This window comes from Arvicola amphibius, chromosome 7, assembly GCF_903992535.2.
Source record: "Arvicola amphibius chromosome 7, mArvAmp1.2, whole genome shotgun sequence".
NCBI lineage: Eukaryota > Metazoa > Chordata > Mammalia > Rodentia > Cricetidae > Arvicola > Arvicola amphibius.
The window spans coordinates 30,701,785-30,724,535 of NC_052053.1; the positions used below are offsets into that span (position 1 = coordinate 30,701,785).

At 40.1% G+C, this 22,751-nt stretch overlaps 1 long non-coding RNA gene across 1 annotated transcript; it reads right to left on the reverse strand.

The window, feature by feature from the left end:
* Positions 1-8,824: 8,824 nt before the first annotated feature.
* On the reverse strand, positions 8,825-22,000 carry LOC119818522. Its single transcript, XR_005286147.1, has 3 exons — positions 21,908-22,000; positions 18,846-18,889; positions 8,825-9,424 (listed from the first exon to the last, which is right to left on the reverse strand). It is a non-coding gene; the product is annotated as an uncharacterized LOC119818522 (long non-coding RNA).
* Positions 22,001-22,751: the final 751 nt, after the last annotated feature.

Below are 22,751 nucleotides of genomic sequence, written 5' to 3' on the forward strand. Positions count from 1 at the left end.
GACTCTCTCCATACACAGCTATGAGGAACTAGTTCCCTGTGGTCATGCAAGTTTCCAGAACTGTCACACAAGGTGCAAGCACAGCCAGCTCTGTTGCCTTTTGTAGAGAGAAATCTGAGGTCAAGTTTAAGCATTTCCCTGCAGGACTGATCCAAGGCCAAGCACTGTGGTAGATGGCTCCACCCCTAACCCTTTTTTGACTCCACCTCTTTATATCCACACCATTACTCCTTCCTTGGCATCCCAACCCCTTGCAGAATATCACTGTGTACTGTTGAATATGTGTTCTGGCTTTTCTCTAGCCCCGTACTTGCTGAGAACTGTGTCTAGTACCATTTTAGATCCCACAAAGTTGCCTATCACTGGTGAAGACACCTTGCAGCAGTCAGCTAACCATGGCTTTTCATTATCTATTGTCCCCCAAGCAAATGACTAAAATCTAACCAGAAGAATAAGAAGGCAACTAAAATAAAGCAAAGATACTTGCATCTATGTGTGTTGCTTCTGTTTGAGAGATAGTAGTCATAATATATACAAATTAGAATGTGTAATATAATGAATAAATAAATTAGAATGTATAGAAATGTTGAAAAGGAGCTTCAGAAAAATCAGCCTATTAAGAAAGACAGCACTAAAGTGGCAAGGACTGGAGACAGGTTTAGAGCAGAAACCAGGCTGCAGATCCTCTAGCTGTAGCATCCCAAGTAGCACATTTTGGTCAAATGACTTAATTTTCTGAGCATATTTGGCCATTCAGTGGCAAAGAAGGAATACACATAAAGTGCTATCAGCAGCTTTGGCATGTGCTAAGCACGCAATAAAATCAGGTTTTAGACTTCCCGAAAGAGTTTGGTTGGTATTGCCTAAGCAGGCTGAGTCCCGAGTCATTTCTCAACCACTGTCACAGTGTGACTCTTCCTGACGCCAGGATCTAAGGTCAGAGGGGATTCCTGCTTCTGCTCTGTGCTTACTCCGCATTGGAGGGTTGTCTAAGGAGCCAACAGTAATGCACGTTCCTCTTGATAGACAGAAGGGCCTTGGCTAAATCACACATGACGTGACTCTGAAAGAAATTTGCCCTCATTTCTCTGATTTCGTCATTGCTTCCCTATGCTGAAACCAGTCCAGATCTTTGAAACTTCTCATCATTTACAAACCTTTGAAGGATATGTCTTCTTCTCAGAAGGAAGAATGGCCCACGAAGTTTACACATAGCTTCTTTGGCAGATGACAGTATCCAGCCGCAGACGGTTGCTTTGTGGATTAGCCAGATGGCTTCTACGTTAGGCTTTCCTCCGTCTCATTTCTCAGTTGGTTTTTTTTTCCTTCAAGCTTAGCTTTATTTTACAGATGACTAAAGTTTGAGTTGTGAGGGAGAGGAGCTCTCCAAAAAGGATTGATACAGTATTTTAAATCTGCGAGGATCATGTGACGATTGAGGTCATTTATTACAATGAAAAATTTGATCTGGTTTCAGCTTTGAACTTGAGAATATTAGCACAATCTAAGCTGCTTAGGGTCAGGCTAGATGAGAAAGCATGCTATTTGGCAGATGTTCCCTGTGAATATCAAACCTCAGACCATGATGCTAACATCATGGGCAGGCTTCATGTCGGAAAATGTAATCAGAAAGTATCATGATAAATTGCTTTTGTGTGCTGATTTTTACATTTATTGGCATGTTCATTTACTGGCTTTGGCCTTTTCTGCGTGAAAAGTTTTTTGCGCCCCATAAACCTCTCCGCCTATGCAATAATCCAAATCAGACCAAATCAAACCGAATTAGAAAAAGCCCTGGTTTAATGGGTACCAATGCTCCCAGATGGCTTTCCAGCCCCCCAGAGAGGAGCCGGGAAAGGAAGACTGGAAAATTAAGTGTTTGTTTGTTCTCTAGAATACAATTTAAATACTCTGTGGGAATGGTCTTGAGCATCTCTGGGGAGGGGTCATCCTTTGGTGGACTTTCTCGGGGGTGGAGTCTGGACTGAGGTAACTCCCAGAGGAGTGAGCTTGGGATGGAGCTTCCACCCGAATATTCCAGACTCTTTGGATATATTGATGCCAGGGGCTGTAGTGTGGCCTTAACCCAAACATTGCATAAGTGGTTGGCTTAGCTTTGTGCTAGTATGGGCAGAGATGGGCATGCTCCCTACACAGGGGTCTACAAGGTCATGCTTGGTTCCACACACTAAATCTCTTCCATCTTCTAGTCACATATCTAGTCATACTTAGAAAAATTCTCTTGTACATGTTATTTTTTTTTCTTAATGACTTACAAGGAAGTTCAATTCACCTTTGGTCCCTGACCTGGCATTCTTTCTAAGGCCCCTTAAAGCTCTGTAATTCCAATTGCTTAGGCTGCCCCAACAAACTAACACAGATGAGAAGGCTTAACCCAGAAAACTGCATTTTTCCACAGGGCTGGGAACCCAGGATTAAGGCACCATGGAGGGTGGTTTCTGTGGAGGCTTCTCTTCACGATGACGTGGTTGCGGTTCTCACTTTGGCTTAGTCATCTGGGGTGTGTGCACATGCCTCTGGCAGCTCTTTCTTTGCATGTTCTAGTCTACTTTACTGATGAGGACAAAAGTTGGATTACATTGAGAGCCCTACCTAACGTCCTCTTTCTAACTTAACTTTTCAAACAGGCTGTTTGTGAGTTCTGTCACATTCTGAGAAACTTGAGGGCTGGGATTTCAAGAGGATGCAGCCCCCCCTCCTCCTTCCCCAGGACCATTTTCATCCCACCAGGGTCTTTATTACACCTTACAAAAGTGCCTTTCTCTGAAAGTCAGTAGGAAAAACACATTTAAAAGAGGAAAGAGAAAATGAACGGCTGTTGCTCAACTCTGGCTGGATTTCATTCTTTCCACACTTTCAACGTTACCTCTTTTGCAAAGTTCCACTTTTGGTGAGGGCTGTAGCACCATCATACGCTTGGCTTTGGCCTTGAGGCTGTACTTTCTCTCCTGCTTCCAAACTCAGTTTAGGACTGTTAGGTACAATAAACATTGTTTGGAGTTGCTCATTCCGTTTAATGTTTACTACTCGCCGAGATGATGCACGTTTGCTTGCTTTTAAGAAGTTCCCAATCTTTTACCTGCTCACCTTCAGGCAGTTTCTGTCATGGTTGGCTTGCGTAGAAGAGCCAGCACAGGAAAGCAAGAACCAAATCAGCTGTGCTCAATCTGCAAAGCTGAAATCAATGGATGCTTGTGAGCCAGGGCATCATCAAAAATACATGAGCAAATCTGTTTGCCAAATAGATCACTGGTTGACAAGACTTAGACTTTGCTTAATTGATTCTCCCTTTTCATGTGTCTCTGGAGAAAGTTCCCAAGCCTATTTTCCTGGAAAGTACTTTATATTGGATCCTTTTGCACAAATATTGGATGAGGATTATCCAAGCTTATCTGCATATTGAACTATCACCTAGAAATTTTCAAATGTTCTCTGACCATCAGAGGGAAATGGACTGATTTGGGACGTTGGCAAAGATACTAGAAGGGTCTTTTGAGAACAGAAAATGTGTCAGACACTATATATGTTAAGTTCATGTTTGTTTATGTCTAACATTCTCAACTTTGACATAACTTTTACTGTAGGCAGAATCTGAAGTCTGAGCACAATTATACATAATTTGAATGTAAAAAAAAAACCCACCTCTTTGAAATAATCTGTTTATATTTTTATAGTTACCACAAAAATGTTTCCTCTTTGGTATTTATCACCTGTGGTGTTTTGAGTGAGAATGGATCCCAGAGGCACATATACTTAAATGCTTGTTCCTAGTTGGTGGACAGTTTAGGAAAGCATAGGAGTTGCGTTTTTAATTGCTGTGAAGAGCCACTGTTAGTGTGGGTCCTTCTGTTTATGCGTTGCTTTTATTGGTTAACGAATAAAGAAACTCGCCATGACCACAGCAACCCTTATAAAGAAAACCTTTAATTGGGATGGCACGTTTACAGTTTCAGAGGGCCAGTCCATTATTGTCACAGTGGGAGAGTGGCAGTAGCAAGCAAGCAGATGACCTGGTGCTGGAGCTGAGGATCCTACATTTTGACTCAGAGGCAACAGGAAGTCAACTGACTGTCACACAGAGGGAAATGTGAAAGAAAAAAAAAAGATACCTTAAAGCCCACTCCACACAGCAGAACAGGTCCTCCTTAAAGGCCACACCTCCTAATAGTGGCACTCCCTTTGGGGCCATTTTCTTTCAAATCACCCCAGAGGCATAGTCTTGTTCGAGGAGGCATGTCACTGAGGGTGGGTTTTGAGGTTTCAAAATCCCACCCATGTCTAGTCTTGTATATTTTCTAACTCCTGCCCTCAGAGCAGGAGAGAAGCGTTCAGTTACTGCTCCAGTTCAGTGTACCCACCTGCTGGCCGGGATGCTTCCTGCCAAGATGATGTGAAACTGTAAACAAACTCCCAACTAATGCTTTTATCTATAAGCTTCCTTGGTCATGGTGTCTCTTCACAGCAATAAAACCGTAACTAAGACTGTATCATGGTTAGCTTTTTCTTTGTCAAAGTCAGTCTTTTATTAAAACTACATTTTAAATGGAAGCCCTGTAGAAAATTATTAACTGCTGTCTGGTTCTTCCTTTCACTGCCCATCTTCTCTCCACAATACCAACTATCTTTAAAAGGAAAATCTTGAAAAAACAACAAAAACGAAAAAACAACAATACCCACAAAGCAATTAATCGCAAAGATTACAGAAGAAGTACCACAGCTCTTGGAATTGCTTGGGTTGCACATTTCTCTATTCCTATTTTTCCTGACTACTGATCTATGGATGTCTTTTGTATTCAATTACATGTTTTCTATGTATTGCTTCTCTTAGTGTGACAACTGTATTTTAACATATACTAAAAAAAAAGGTTTAAGTATATTCTGTTACTTCTCCTCTTGTCTCACTATGTTAATTCTCCTGGTTGAGTTAAACAATCTGCTACAAAATTGTTTAGTTTCAGAAGTTAAAACAATTTATTAGTTATTTTATTCTTTGTCAATCAAGATGAAGGTAAACTTTAACTTTATAAGGTAAAAATATATGGCAGCATAAAAGGTATCAAAATAAGTGACTTAAAATTGAATTAAAGAACCAACCTGCCAATGTGGCACAAAAACAGACACGTCGTCCAAGAGAACAGAATATCAAACCCAGAAATAGACGCACACACCTATGACAGTTAACTTTGACAAAGGTGTCAAAAGCCCACACTGGGTAAGATGACTGAATAGAATATCTAACAGCCGGGCAGCGGTGGCGCACGCCTTTAATCCCAGCACTCGGGAGGCAGAGGCAGGCGGATCTCTGTGAGTTCGAGGCCAGCCTGGTCTACAAGAGCTAGTTCCAGGACAGGCTCCAAAGCTACAGAGAAACCCTGTCTCGAAAAACCAAAAGAAAAAAAAAGAATATCTAACAAATATGCTGACCAAACTGAGTATCTACTGTGGGACCTCCTTCAGCCAATAGCCTTTAAGATACCAGCCCACTTTGGGAGTGGTCTCATGTACTATAAGTTTAGACAAAAAGCATGCGCATCTCTCTTTTTTGGCTGGATTCGGTTCCAGTTCCCAGTGCACACAGAGGACTGTGGATGACTACCCTTACTGTGAGTTTATCCCCAAGTAAATAAATCTTTGTTATACTACATTCCAGGCTATTGTGGAACTCTTTGGGACTACCACAAATTGGTGTCCAATGTGGGATTCCCCTCTGTATGATGTGAGTATGTTTTATTACCATTGATTGATAAAGAAGCTGCTTTGGCCTATGGTAGGGCAGAATACAGCCAGGAGGGAAGATTAGATAGATAGATAGATAGATAGATAGATAGATAGATAGATAGATAGATAGATAGATGGCAGACGAAGGAGATGCCATGTAGCTGCCAAAAAAGATGGATGCCAGAACCTTACTAGTAGGTTACAGCCTCGTGGTGACACACAGATTGATAGAAATGGGTTAAGTTAAGATGTAAAAGATAGTTAATAACAAATCTGAGCTAATCAGCCAAACATTGTTGTAATTAATATAGTTTTGTGTGATTATTCGGGTCTGGGCAGTCAGGAAACAAACATTCATTCTCCACCTACAGGTATCCCTCTGCAGAAGAATTAAATTAGCACTGTAACCAATTTGAAGTGAAAGATTTAAAACATGAAATACAAATGGCTAGTGGAAAGTATAGAAAAGACTTTTCAAATTGCAAAGACATTTCAAATAAAAGTCAACAAATGGGACTGCAATTGATTAGAGTATTCTGTCGGAAAGGGATATGCAGTAGAAAAAAATAGACCGCCTTCAAATTGGTAGAGAGTCTTTGCCAGCCATATCTCATACAGTGACTGACATTGAGAACATACAAAGAGTTAAAATGATTAGTACCAAAAGCCAGAACTGTGGCTCAACAGTGACCTAGTGAAGCAGACACCTCTTACAAGGAGACACACAAGCGACCAATTGTGTAAAAACTTTAAAAGGTTTTATTAAACCATTATTCTAGAATGCATACTTAGTTATGTCTTAACTATCATTTTGACTTATAATTTATGTAAAATTATGAATGGGGATCTCACATTCTTTACATATTGAATCATTAAAAGTTTTTTCCTAAGACCCTTTTAAACTTTTGTCTTGTATTGCTGAGATTATAATATAGTTACATCATTTCTTCTTTCCCTTTCCACCTCCAAACTTTTCTACATTCTTCTTTGCTCTTTTTAAATTCATATCCTCTTTTTCATTAATTATTGTTACATACATACATGTTTATACATATTATTCATATTTACAGGGTTGACAGTTCAGTATTGGATAACTGTGGTGATAGCTATTCTTGGTTGTTAGTTCAACTACATCTGGAAATAACTAAAATCTGGCTGGCAACACCTACAAGGGATTTGTTGTTGTTGTTGTTGTTGTTGTTAATGAAATCATTTGAAGTGGGGAGACCTACTTGTAATCCAGATCTTTCAGTGGGAAGGTAAACTTGTAATCTAGGTCTTTTGAGACGGGAGGATAAAACTTTCATCTGGACCACTCTTTCTGCTAGCAGCCTATATCAAGGACTCAGAAGAAGAAAGTTTCTTCTCTCCCTTTGCCTCACATTCACTAGTAAATGGCATTTTGAGCCTACTTCTTCAGGGTTCTGGTGTGCACTGAAGACCAGCTGAGGCAATAACCGAGTGTTGTGCTGCTCCCTGGAGGAGACTAGTTCTCTCACTCTCAGCCTTCCTCAGTTGGCTTTAGAGTCTGTGTCGAGTTTTGTCTTAGTCTTTGTGTAGAGTTGAGGCCTGTTTTCTTTGCACTTTGGCATGTCCATTGGTGGCATCTTTGTTCAGGTATGTTTAGGCAATGCTTAGGCATTTATGGATGTAGTGTCTGAGATTACTAGGAAATTCAGCCATACAATAAACTCCTTCTTCCTCTGGCTCATACAATCTTTTGACCCCCTCATCTACAATGTTTCCTGAGCGTAATGTGTGGTCATTGTTTTGTAGAAGTGACCATTGGGATTAGGCCCTACAAGCCTTCTTTTAGATTGCTTGTCATTTTCTTGTAATGGTCTCCATCTGTTGCAAAGTAAAGTTTCCTTGAAGGAAGATGAGGACTATAATTATTTGTGGGTAAAAGAACAATTATTTAGAATGTAGTTATGCTGGTCTGCTAAAGTAGTAGTTGTAGATCTTCCTCCATGATCCCTGACTTCACTAGCCCTGGCAGTAGCCTACATTTCTAGGTCCAGGCATAGTTTCTCTCTTGCTGATTGGGTCTTAAGTCCAAAAAGAAAAAAAAAAGCTGTTGTTTACTGCCAAGGTATAGATGCCATTACTGTACTCTTAGGGTTACAGTGCCACGCTGGTCCTCGTTGCGGCTCATAGGTGTCATGGCTGCACAGGGCTAACTGTTGCTTCTCTCCTTGCATGGAACCTAAGGATAGCATGGAAGTTAGTCCTCATGAAGGAGGCCTTCAGGTTGGTTCCAGCTCAGGGACCCCTGGGCCCTGAGTCAGATAATCATTTTAATGCTTTGAGATGTTCATACATGCGTAAAATGTTCAACACCCTGGGTCACAAGGAAATGTAAATTAGAGCTGCTTTGAGATGCCATGTTACTCCAATGAGAATGGCTCTCAGCAAGAAAGCAAGTACCAGTCGATACTAGGAAGGTATGGGGGAAAGAGGAACTTTCGTTCACTGCTGCCGGGAGTGGAAATTAGGTAGTATAGGAAGTATGGTGGTTTCTCAAAAACCTAAAACCAGAACTATCATAGGACCGGCTCCACTTTTACCACAGAGGCACATGAACACCCATGTTTATTGCCGCATTTTTGGCATGACGCCAGCCTAGATGGGTATTAACTAATGAATGGAAAATTTGAGGTACGTGTACGCTATGAAATTTGACTCTGTAAAATTATAAAATTGTAAAATTTCCAGGAAAGTGGATGGATCTGAGATGGTGATAAATTGGATGGAGGTGATGTTAACACAGAAAGAAAAAAAAAAAACCACATATTCTCTCTTATACTCAGATCCCTTTTAAAATTCTTTTCCTGAGACAAGGTCTCACTGTGTAGCTCTCTCTGGTGGTCCTAGAGCTTGCTGTGTGTATTAGTCTGGCCTTAAACTCATAGAGATTGGCATGCCTCTGCCTAGGAGTGCTGGGATTAAAGGTATACATCACCACACTACCTGGCCAGATCCTAACTTTAAAGGTTTGTATAAACATAAACAAGAGGTTGTTAGGGGTATAGACTCTGAAATAGAGAGGCGAGAGCAAGATGGGAATCGTAATTTCTGGGGGAAATGCCAAAAGAATGCTCCTGACATGAAAACAGGTTGATTTGAGAGAAAAGCCGTGACAGGGAAAGGGGAGAAGAAAAGCAAAAAACATACAGTTTTGTTTGAAATACGTTTGAAATATGCCACAATAAAACTTAACATGTTTACATTGCTAACATACCAATTATAAAGGATAAAAATATCATTGCCTGCATTACTTTCTTCAGCTCACATACCTGTCAGCCTCTGCCATCACATACCTCTGCACATTTGCACTCACTTCCAATATCACAGCTATGCTAAGAGACATGCATACTCATGTTTATACTTCCACGGACACGTGTGTAGAGTCTCAGAAAAGCCAAGAAGCACTCTAATCTCACGACCTATTGTGAAACAGTTTGGTTTGTGCCCAGGTTTCTAACTGTCTTGGATTTTCCATCCTTTATTGAGACAAGATCTCCTTAAGGTATCCAAGATGGCCTCAGACTCACATTCTTCCTGTCTCTCCAGGGCTGGCATTGCAGGCGTGTACCGGCTTGTGTCAGCACTTTGTTCATCTAAATCCACCACAGGATTTTTTTTCTTTTTTCTTCTTCATCCTTTCTAGTGTGAGTTCACTGACCTGAAAGAAAGATAACCAGGCTGTCTGACCAAAGGCTTTTCCCACCAGCTATATGCAAATACATGAACAAGACTCACTGTATGAAAAGATTATGTCTATAAAATTTGAAAGACATCCCAAGTCAAGGCATTGCTTTGCGGTAGCTCAAGATCTACAGATTTTGAAGTGTAGCTCTGGGAAGAATATTCTATCTCAACAAGTCCATTCTCTGGAGTATAGCATGTAGATATTTTACAACCTAAACTTCTCCGCTGTGCCCCATGCTGCTGGGTCAGCAGCACATGCCCACCATCAAGGAAGGACATGATATTCATCTTGAGTTTGTGCAGTTGCCTACATCCTTGCATTCATTAGGAAAGCTGATCTGAGCTAAAATCTCTAGTTAGTGTGAGTCCAGACTCTGCCGGGTTGGCTCTCTAAATTAAATCTTCCAAAGCCCTTTGTCTGGGACTTTTCTCTTGGCACACGGACTTCTTTTCCAGCACTCTATTGTGCTCTCAAGCTGAGTGGGACCTGTCTGGTCCTGCCAAAGAAAAGCAGGTTACGCCCTCAAACCTTCAGTTCCCAAAGCATCAACTCAGTAAATCACCAATATGTCAGATTTGCCTAACACTTCCTTTTTAAAAATATTTTAAATACTGTTTCTATTGATTTCTATTATTCATTTTTATTTAAGTATATATATATGCATATACAATATATTGGATGAATCTGTTATAATAAAGAACAATTATTTAAAAGACAAATATGTTTACTTAGATTTGAATTTTATACAATGTACTCATGCATCCAAACATTGCATAGTACCCCATAATTTGCACTATTTTATCTATATGTGAAAAGAAATAAATAAGAATAGGCCATAATTCAAAAGCAGATTAAAGTATTCATTGGTGGATAATTTTCAGTAAATTGTACAGTCCTTAAATATTTATTATAATACTCTCATTTAATCATCTGATGAAAACACTAATATTTTTGAAACAAATTAAGAGATTGGGACATTTGCCTAGGTTCAATGTATTTTCCAGTTTAAAAAAATGATTTCTAGTAGAGTATTTTTCATGAAATTGAGTTTCAGAAAATCAGCCATTCGATACATTGATCAGTTATATTTCTGGGATGTCTGCTTTTCCAGTAGCATTAAAATCAATATTGCAAAAACCATATGGTGAGCAGTCATTTCTTCCTAAACAAAAAGCAAAAACTCACTTGTGTTTGTCCCATGAAAAGTTAGTTATAAATTCAATAGCAGAATGTTCACAGCACACCTAAAAGCTTCAAATGCACTCCCATTCCAATGTATTGCACAAACATAGCCTATAAATCCATATTTACATATCCATAATACGGAGTCAAGGAAGACTGATCAATTAATAATAAGGAAATGAGAATGTTTGAGAGGATGAATATGTTTAACCCAAGTCAAATACTGTACCACATATTCTTGCACACAAATAGTGTACAACACTAAATGAGTAGTTTTAGGTTTTGAGTATTGATTAACAGCAAAAGATATTAACTCTACATTTGAACTACACGCGTTCCTATTAAACTCAAGTGCTCACCTGAATAGTAATTAGAATTATTAGTAATAGAATTAATAGTAATTCTGTCACACAGCAAAAGCTATGAATTAGTCCTAAATTAAATATCAAAATAGTGCCAGTTGTGCAATTTAATCTTAGCACTTGAGAGGCAGAGGTAGGCAGATCTCTGTGAGTTTGAGGCCAGCCTGGTCTACATGGTGAGTTCCAAGGACAGCTAAAGCTACATAGTGCGATTCTGTCTCAAAAGAACAGTATCTCTATCTATCTATCATCTATCTATATATACATACATATGTATATGCATGCATATGTATATATATAGACAGATTGATGATATATAATCATATAATTCAGTGAAGTCAATTTTATGATTATGCATGTAATTACAGTATATGTAATTCATATATAATTTTCTAATAGTATATTTGATATAATATATCAAATTTCTGATATATTTATCAAAAGATCCCAGAGCTCTTCTGGTCAGTGGAATCAGCAAATTGTACTTGACTTCTAAGTCTAGTTCTCTGGAAAACTCTTCAGGATCCACATGCCATCATGATATACATTATCTTAAGTTATTCAGTAAAACACTATTTCATTGTCATTTTAAGTCAAGAATCTTTGCTGGGCAGTGGTGGCGCATGCCTCTAATCCCAGCACTTGGGAGGCAGGAACAGGCGGATCTCTGTGAGTTCGAGGCCAACCCAGTCTACAAGAGCTAGTTCCAGAACAAGTCCAAAGCTACAGAAAAACCCCGTCTCAAAAAACACCCCCCACAAAAAAAGAATCTCAAATGATTTTGGTGTGAATATAGTAGCAGAATACATTTCATCCTGAGCTACACACACGAATATACACACACACAAATGCACACACATACACATACTAGTAAAACATATAAGCATGCCCATTGGCTACCATGGTAATATTATGATCCAGAAATAACCCAATTTGGAGTTAATATTTTATACTTTTTATTTGTTGTAATTGGAGGTGGAGCTTTTCTTTTGTGTCAGGTGCTTGGTCCCAAATAATCAACAAAATCTTATATTAATTACAGAATGTTTGCCCCATAGCTCAGGCTTATTACTAACTAGCTCTTTCAACTTAAATTAGCCCATTTCTATTAACCTACATTTTTGCCACTTGGCTTTGAGGCTTTAGCTGCTCTCTAACACATCTTGCTTACCCGGCAGCTAGCTAGTTTCTCCTTATTCTGCCCTTCTCCTCTCTGTGTTTTCAGTTTGTTTTTCTGCCTGACCCTATTTTGCCTTGCTATAAACCAAAGCATTTTCTTTATCAATTAATGAGAGGAATACATATTCACAGTATACCAAAGGATTATCCCACAACAATTTGTATTTTTACCACTCATTCAATGTTACTATTTTCCAAATTCATACAAGTGGATTCATATTGTGCATATCATTTCTGAAATGCTTTTTATGAAGTATTCACTTTTGAGAAAAAAACTTGCACAAGAGCTTCCCTGAAATTTGAAGACTGACACTTAAAGAAACTATGCAAAGCTTTCATCAAAGTTTTTTTTTTTTTATTTTTTTTAAATAGCCTTTTTAAGGGAATGAAGTAAGTCCTTACAGGAGTGTGAGCAAGTCCTTGAAGAGGGACTTCACAAAACCTGCAATAGAAGATGCATTACTATTCATGCAAGACCCTCTCAATCCTTCTGTACTCATCATTGACAGCAGACTGCTGGAACCAGAAGTTGATAGTGTTGGTTAGCACATGTGTATGTGTCCTTATTAATCAGTGCTTCAGTTTCTCACCTCTTCTTGGAGATATCCTTTGTACTTTCTAAGAAGCATTAAATTCAAGGTTCTGAATCAGTTAGAATGCATTCTAAAAAGTGATCTTGCAAATCCAAGAATGTGAGCAAGCATCTTCCCCACTAGCAAAAGTGTATGTTTGATAAATTTTAGGAATGAAGCCACAGGGAATGATTCTGTCAGGGTGATTAGAAATGGGAGCTAGTGGCTTTTCAGTTTATATAGCTTCTATAATTAAAACAAAACAACAAATGCATATTTTATTCACAGAATTACTTTGTAATGTGATGGGGTTTGATACTACCAAAATATTTTTTGAATTAAATCACCAATTGTATATTTCAATAGATTATTCCCCACAACAAATGACATATGCCCATTAAATAGCTCCAAGCAAAAGTGGGGCCAACCCAAGAGAGCTGCCCTCCTGTGTATTTACAAAATATCAGATTTTGCAAGAAGAAGTCAAAAAGCAGTGCAAGTCTCATCTAGCGGGAAAAAAATGAATTATTACAAACATGTTATCTGTAATACTTCTCTATAAAACATTACCTGACTATTTTTGTAGACTGGTGGTATTTTCAGACTAAAAGCAATATCAACAACAAAAGAACATTAGCCTTTTGGAACCTGAAGCATGGTGAGATATTTCTTCCCTTCCTGTCCTCAGAAAAGAGAATCATCAAATCTAAGTAATCACAACCACTCCAGGAACGCAATGGTTTTTACAGTTTGGGAACTGTAGTGAATGAAACCTTACTCCGTCTCCAAGACCGTGCAACTGAGAGAAGAAATAAATCATGTGTACTCGCCCCACATACAGAAACATAACAATGAACAGCAAATCAAATGCATATTTCTGATTTTATTTATTGAAAACCCCCAAACACAGAAAATAACACATAGACTTGAATCAGACTACTCAGTGTTTTTATTGTTGCCAATTTCTCAGCCTCTTAATGGATTTTTGCTTCAAAGCTACCAGTATGAAAGATATCACAATGTATGAAAGTAAACTTAGAACTCCCTTCTCCAGGAAGCTTGCTAAAAAGTATGCAAATTACTACAATTACTACTACCAAATTACTACAATTACTACTACATACAAACGCTGTATGGAACAAGGTGGTCAGGGATGATAACTGGGCCAGCAAGAATAATTTATACAAACCTAATATACAGCCCTAAAGTAGAACATGGGCCCAAATATTTGAAACACCCCCCAAAAAACTGTGATATTTGTAACAGAAGTCAATCTGAGCCCTTTGAGTAGTGGATCCAGTAGCCATGGTAGTGCTGGCCAAGTGGAGAAATTCCCACAGTATCGAAGTCAGCCTACAGGCATTTTGGAGCTTGGTGGCAAAGAGAAGATGAAGCAGCTACTGCCACTAGTAAGACAGTTACAGCAATTAGTCACCAAAGCCCTGACCTCCCCTCCTGGATCCAACCCAAGTCTTCATTTTCCACAGTAGTGAATTTTCTAGGTGAATTTTGTAGACCTCACGGTACTGGAGAGGAAGCTACATTTGAACTTCATCCTGAGACACTGTTCTGATACTAACTTCTTGTGCATTTGAAATACCCAAGTTGTTCTGAGTAGCATCCTTCAGTTGAGTGTAACCACTGGCTGCCTAGTTCAACGGCTGAGAAAAATAATGCATCTTGAAATCCATTTCCTTTGGGAGTGGGGAGCACAGCTAACACAACTGTGAACAGACATGTCACCTGCGGCTGACACCTGGCCTGCATCTGTTTTTGTCCACCTTGTCTTCCAGCCATAGCATGGTGGTCCTTAGCATAGATGGGAAGCCCCAAGAAGCAGCCCTGGGACTACTGTTGGATTTGCGGGTGTGGCGGCACCCCTGCTTTCTTCAGTCTTAAATGATGCCCTATCCAAACCCCCATTCCCCCATCACTCTTCCCCTCCCGCCCTTGGCCAAAGTTTATATTGTAACCCTTCCCTCTCACTGTAGTTGGTCTTGGATGAGGAATTCGGAGCTTCACATCTCCCCATCTTTATCAAGGGGTACTGCTTTTTTCCTTCTCCTCAACTCCCTTGGTGTGCATCACCACCTGACTCCTGCTAGGACCTCAGTCTTCAGGTGAGATTAGAAATACCTGGCCTCCCTCACTTAGCTCCAGACGACACTTGTTCATCTGCCATTATCCTGGTAAGGTGTGCAGGGGCCTCAGCCCTGCTGCTCCCATCAGCCAATGTGCTTTGAGCTCAGGTCTCCAAGTGAATAGAGGAGCTAAAGGGTGACTCAGACCCACAGTGCTCAGCGTTCTGGTAGTTATGCCCAGAGAAAGGTCATTCATCCTAAATCACACGGTCTGAGGACTCTCATGTCATCCTGGCTACTCATTGTTTCTGATAGCGAGCCCGACAGCTGAAACACGAGGCTCTCACCCTCTGAAATCAAATTTTAGTGTTTCTGCTCCTCAGACTCTTGGAAGGGACCAGGAGGGGCTGTGTCACCTCATTTGCAGATCAGTGGGCCTGGCCTCCTGGCTCATTGTCGCACTCCCCACTTCTTTCAAGACCACTAAATGCTGAAATGTCGATGCATACCAAAATAAAGGCAATTTGTTGTGCTGAGGAAATGTTGTAAAACAGAAACAAATATACTTACAAATATGTTTATTAAAGCTTTATCTGCATTAGCATAAATAGTCGAAATAGTCACAAAGTTCAAAAATAAAGAAATGGAGAGATGTGTTGGCAGTTAAAAGAGCTTGCTGCTCTTCCAGTGAACTTGAGTTTGGTTACTAGCATCCATGTTGGGAGCCTCATAATTGCTTGCAGTTCCAGTTCCAGGGGATCTAATGCCCTTTCCATGGCCTACTCATGTGCAACACAAACACACACACACACACACACACACACACACACACGCACACATACACATGCGCACACACACGTGCACACACATACACATGCATACATTCTTTTTTTGTTGGTTTTTTTTTTTTTCGAGACAGGGTTTCCCTGTAGTTTCTAGAACCTGTCCTGGAACTAGCTCTTGTAGACCAGGCTGGCCTCAAACTCAGAGATCCGCCTGCCTCTGCCTCCCGAGTGCTGGGATTAAAGGCGTGCGCCACCACCGCCCGGCCCATACATTCTTAAAAAGAAAATAAATTTCAGGAGATAAGGGTTGGCTCAGTGAGTGAGAGTTGTACAAGAATACGGACTTTCATTCAAATCCCTAGGATCCGTGTGAAATCTGGGCATGGTTCCTCACAACTGTATCCTCAGCGTTGGAGGATGGAGACAGGTGTATCCCCAAAGCTAGCTGGCCAGCTAGCTCATCCAAAAATAGGAACCATCCACTTCAGTTAGACAGTGTCTCCAAGTAGTAAGGCCTGTGTGCATACTGGAACATATATGTTCACATACTCATTTATGTGCATGCGTTGCCATATCTACCACACACACCTTTATACACACTCACATTCACAAATATTCTTACTCACAGTCACAAACACACACACTCATTCACATATACAAACACATGCATGGGCTAATACGCCACAGTATTGCTAGGAATGATTTATCAGTCATGTAGTTATGTTATATTCCTCTATGCCCTTGTATTTTCAAAATGCATTGTTTTGGTTATTATTGTGATGATAGAAGAAGAAATATTGACTCCAACATTTTGTAATGGGGAAAGACTGTTGTTATTTTAGGTAAATGTTCTATTTCCCCAACAATCTGGTTAGCTTCTGGAGAGCAAAAAATTTTTAAACTTACATCTTTGGATCATAATATATGCCATTATCCCTGAATTAAAGTGCCCACTCAAAATTTTCCAAGCAACAAATGACTGCTAAATTTTTCATCTTCAATTCAAGCACATTCTAAGATGTCAAAAAAAATTCAAACTATTTTGCTTTTAAATCACACCCAAAGCTTCTATATGTGTACCAAATTATGATCCTAAAAATTAGGTTGCAAATGGTTCTGGAAGAGAATTAATAAAAAGTCAGATTATTAAATCTCTGGGAATCGCAATGTGTGAGATCTGGCAGCGCCTGCTCCAGGAAGAGGACTGGCTTCCAATGAGAAAGACTCTGCTTACCTTTTTTTTCCCTCGTGGAACAGAACAGAATCTCTTTGGATGAGGAGCTAAAGGGTGAGGTGAAAAGAGCTGGCTGTATATTTCTGCTGAAAACCCCACGCAGACCATGCTAGCAAGCAGTTCATGGTAACAGAACCTCCTCCACTTGGTCCCATCTGTTTGGTGGCACTGTGCCTACCTTCCAGATGGTGTGCTGGCTTCACAGGAACAAAGGCGCCAAAAGATGGCTTTAGAAGACATTGTTACTACCACCCCTTTGGGCATCCTGCCGTGGTAAGAACTCACAATTGTTGGTGACTCTGTCACTTTGTACATAGATTTTACATTTTCAAGAAATAAGTGGTTCCAAGTGCTTCCTGAGTTCTCTCAGTGGGGTGCCCGTCGGATTCCGAGCTTTCAAATGCTGGTATAAGATTTCAGATTATCAATGAATAGGGAAGGAAGACTGAGAGGACCCAAGCAGTTGGAGTAGCCAACACCCACAGCATGTGCTGGAGGACCACCCAGGTCATCTGACTGTCAAATGAACAAGGTGAAGGTGGCATTGGCTGCAAAGCTAAAGCACTCTCCACGTGGGGTGGGCGGGAGAGTGGCTCTGTTAATGCAGGAAAGCTGGTCTCTAAGGTTAGGGCTTCACTCAGATTGCATCCCTGCAATAAAACAGGCCCTGGATGGATCCCTAGCACCACACCAACTCAAAGGAAGAAAAGCAAAACAACGGGGAGGGGGTCATGTACTCTAGAAGAAACTCCTTGTAAAATGGTTTCATCCGTGGCTTGTGTTAGAACAGGATTGATGGAGGCAACGTGAAAATAGAAGAAAGGAGAGCAGCCTCTCCAGCAGCAGCTCGTCCTTCAATGAGAAGACAAAGTGCAGAGGAGACTGTTCCCAAGACCCCAAGGTTGGGGGTATTGGACTTGGGTTTTATAGGGCAGAACAGGGAGCTCTTAGGGTGGAAGATTGGACCTGCAGATCCTTCTCCTGGAGTCATAAATACCAATGGCGGGTGTTAGTACATTGATCTTATCAGGAGCTCCCCCATCCTGCAAAGGATGTCATCAGCTCCTCAGCATTCCTGTTTAGAGTTCTTCAGTTCACCTGAGCCTTTTCAGCTACCAAAGCTGATGGGGTATGTAAATACAAATTCATATTGTTTCTGTTGAAAGATTTTTCTTTAAAAAAAAAAGAAGATAAATCTTTTACACAAATATAGAATACATATATAAGCTACAAATGTTATCCTTCACCATCCTTTCCTCCCTCCCCCCTCCCCAGAGTCTCCCTATGCAGCAATGGTTGGCCAAGAGCTCTCTGTGTAGACCAGACTGGTCTTGAAATCACAGTGAAAAGAAAAACAGGAAGAGCCAGAGGTTTCTGAGAACCGGGGTTAAACAGCATCTTATGACAAAGCAGAATCTCTGCGCCTATCAACACACAGCAGCTGTGGTTGTCTGGCAAGATCAAGATAGTAAACTCTTGAGGATGTATGGGATCAGCTCATGAAGCCTCCCCCTGGCTGAGAAACCACTGGCTGTAGATGGTGGTTGTTTTCTTTAGGAATATGGTCCATGGTAGGCCGACCATCCTCCAATTGATGGTCCAATGCCCATGCCTATAAAGGCATCACTAATTGAACTCAGTGAGTTCTAAGAAAGAAAAAAAAAAGAGGACTTAAATCTGGGATGAGGACATGGGGCAAATCTGGGAAGAGTTGGACAGGGATTGAAGGCCAAGTATGATTTAAATACATATATATGAAAACCTTAAAGAATAAATGAAGAATATAAGAAGAGAAGTACAGTACAATTAAGATTTGCTCAAAGACTGCTTAGACAGAAACATGATTCCTTTCCTACACCGTTGTTTTTAAGGACATCAAGTAGCAATAAATTGTGTTTAAAGCTTTTTAGCTTTTTGGCTATGAACCTACACTTTTCTAGGAATCTCACAAGAATCTACATTCAGTTTTAAAAACCACACAGTTTTGCATTGAACTTACCTTCTCGTGTTGAAAGTCTGTCTGAGGCACATTTAGAGGCTCACCTACCAAAAGGATGAAAAGATGTTTCTTAGCAACTGAGATGTAGCTTGCTTGAGAGCCACCGAACTTACATATGTTATTATGACATATAACCACGGCTCTCACTTGAGAAACCCACACCCGGTGGGTTGAGTGTCTTATCCTTTCCCAGAGTACCTTTCTACTAACCCTCAGCATAAATGCTTGGTAAATTTTCAATCTGGTAAAGTCCAGCTCTGCTTCATACTGGCTCGTCTTGTAATTCTTTTCTGAGATCAAATCAGGATCTCAATTCACCTGTGTGAAGAACTGATGTTGCCACACATGTTATAGAGCTCTGTGACTGGTCCACGCTCACGGATAATTTTACATCAGGATTCAACATTTGTGTGTTTTACGGGGAAAGTTCAATTCTGAGAAATCATTGAAATTTTACTAACCTGTAATAGTTAGCTTTTCTTTCTAATTTATCTTACTCTTATAATCCCCTTGATTGTCAAGAAAGTCCATTTTATTTCATTTTGAGTCCCTTTATTCCTGATTCCTTGATGACATTATTCTTGATAGTGAAAACCTAGAAAATCCTATCATTATTGAATTCCAACTTAAGCATTTCAATATAACTTGATTTGTTAATTAATTCATTTTTACATGTCTGAGTGTTTTGCCTGCATGTATGTCTGTGCACCACATGTGTGCAGTATCCATGGAGGCCAGAAATGGGCATTGGAACCCCTAAGACTGGGGTTATAGGAAGTTGTAAACTGCCTTGTGGGTGCTGGGAATTAAATCCTGGTTCCCCGGATGATGCCCCAGTACTCTTAAGCACCAAGCCATCTCTCCTGCCCTTTGTTGTAATTTACAAAATAGCTAAACTTAAAACAGTGTTCCTGTAGTGCACTCAGAATATACATTTCAGTTATTCCAACTCAAATTATGTGATGTTTAGAAGAAATTTTTGATACTGTGTTTTATATGTCAATAAATATGCCCTCCATGTGTTGGATGTTGTGTGTGAGAGTGCAGAGGGGAGAGAAACATGTATTATATACATGCATGTACAGTACATGTATCTAGTCATACATGTATATGTAAACATAATACCTGCTGGCTTGTACTTAGAGAATAATTCTAAGAACTAGGTTTTTCATATTTATATGAATTTGATCATTCACATGTTCTGTTGAGTAATATTCTTGCATTAAGTAATATTTTCATCAAGTTCAACATTGGAGCAGACACTGAAGATAAAACTTTAAAAGTAGACAGGAGCCTCCCACATGAACATCGTGGAAAAGAGCTTGAAAACACACTACCTCCATGTGTATGGATTGATCATCCAGACACCACGCATCTGATTTCCCCTGCTTCTTTTCTGCCACCCACGTAATGCTGTTGCTACAAGCCTCTTTCATGTCACATCAAGCTTTATGCCCGCACCTCTCCATCATGACTTTGTAACACAAATGACACCGTGGACAGCAAGGGTTCAGAGAAGCCCTTTCAACATGGAGATGGCTGTCAATCACTTGACTATTCATGCACAGAAGAGTAAATCACATAAGTGCATTTCCTTGAGAGTAGAGTCAATTATCTCAGCATATAGCTTCAATTTAGAGCATCGGGAGCAGATCCCTGGAAGGACACTGGTCCTCTGTGGCTCGGGGTAAGCTGTTGTATAATCTCTGATAGAAAGGTAAGGAGACATCTCACATTAGCCTGGGGACACAGAAGAGCTGCTTTGGAGCTGTGCATGTCTATCTAAAAGCACACCGCTGTCAGCACCAAGCCAAGAGTCTCGCTCCTTTCCCCTCAGAGGGTGTCTTCACTTTAATAGTGGTGATGATAGACGTGAGGTACTAACTGCTCTCTGAAACACATCTGTCTTCGTGATTAAGTCACAGATAGGTGTCCAGCTTGGGATAAAGTCCTGGTTCCTGTGATGTTCCTACAGGACTAAGCTTGTCCCCTTGCTTATCATCACTACTGGCTGGTCCTTATGGTCAGTTCCATAGGCATTCGATGGCTTTCTGGGACTACCCTTGCAATACGTATTTTAACTTGGGGTTCCCTGAATACAGTGAGATGAAGGTTTGTTTGTGATATTTCGGTTAGAAAATATTTCTTAAGAGGAAAGGAAGTGGGGAAGAGAAGGAGGAGACATTTCTGCAAGTGACAAGTGCTGGCAAGGATAATATTTGTGTCTTAGGGCCTCTATCACTGTGAAGAGACCATGGCATCTCTTACAAAGGATATCATTTAATTGGGGTGGCTTACATTTTCAGAGGTTTAGTCCGTTATCATCATGACGGGACACGGAGGTATGCAGGTAGACATGGTGTTGGAGAAGGAACTAGAGTCCTACATCTTGATCCATAGGAACAGGAAGTGAGCTGAGATGGTGGGCATGACTTGAGCATATATGAGACCTCAAAGCCTGCCTCCACAGTGACATACTTCATCCAATAAAGCCATACCTACTCCAACAAAGGCACACCTCTCAATAGTGTTATTCCCTACAAGATCTTGTGAGGGCAATTACATTCAAACTACCACATTTTCTAAGGGGCATTAGTAAATGAGTCCCTGATGTTTTCTTCTGAAGTGAGAAAGGCAACATCTTGCCAGTTTAGAGTACAACCTCCACTGTTTGAAAATATCTACATTATGAATGAGCACCATGTGAATGCCCACAAGTACCCACACAGCACTGTGCTGGAGAAGTTGTGGGGCAGAAGGCAACACACACACACATACTGTGTAGGCTCAAGGAGGCTTTGTGAGGCCCACGGGCTGGGTTGGTCAAACCAGGTACAGAATTGCAGTAATGGCTGAAGGAAAGTGTGAATCAATGAAGATATAAATAACACACAAATTCCATTTTCATTTTTGAAAAAGCAATGCTCAAAACAGACCAATTTTTGAATATTAAAAAGCAGTTACTATTTAGGCATGATTATATGTAAATATATGTCATGCTTTAAGAATATCTCTTATCCATAAAAACTGATGTCATAGAAATTAAATATTTCTTCCCATACCTGTGTGATGAAGTTCTGCATTATTTCTTCTGCTCCCAAATCAGGAAACAAAAGCCTCACTGAGTAGGATGATCTAACTCCTTACACTATCACCTAAAATAAAATAATGACAAGTTTATGAAAAGAGTCAAGAGAAAAAGCATACCTTGAGTCAAGCTGGGTGTATTTCGAGATCAGCCTTCCTCTGTGTTGCCTTGCGACTACAGCCCATTGCAAACCTAAATTCTCCAAAGCAGGCTTCATTGAAATAATCATAGAATAGTGCCAAGCATTTTCCTTTTGTGCGTTTCTTTCAGTCTTCTAGATTTAAAATAAAAACATATATAATCATTCCCACTGAGGTGGATTTTTCTTGGACCCAAATTTACAATAACTTCCTCCTTGGAAAGGCGATTTCTTGCCCACAATGTACTTCCCAGTTATTATAATCATTTGTGAAACAGATTAGGAAACACCTTTGACATTCACCTGTGGCTTTCCGATTGCTATGTGGCTGTTCTTTGCCACACTGAAATCTGAAAGAATGAGTCACTAGCATGCTAGAAGAAAAGACATGCACGTGTGAAATAAAGAAAATAAAGGAAAGGGCTGGGAATTATTAGAAAGAGCAGCAGACTGTAATCTAGTTAGTAAATAATAATGCAAACCCCGGTACAATGTGACTGAAAAGAACAAATTGGTTGGCCTGAGGAGATTGCATAAAAATTTTGGTATTGCACAGCTAGGAAAATCCCCCAGTCTATTCACACCAGTTAAGGCACTTCTTGTTATGTATTTTTTTTCAAGAGCAAAAATAGTAAAGCAACGTGGAAAGTTTCTGTGCAGAGTTCTAATGGATTCGTTT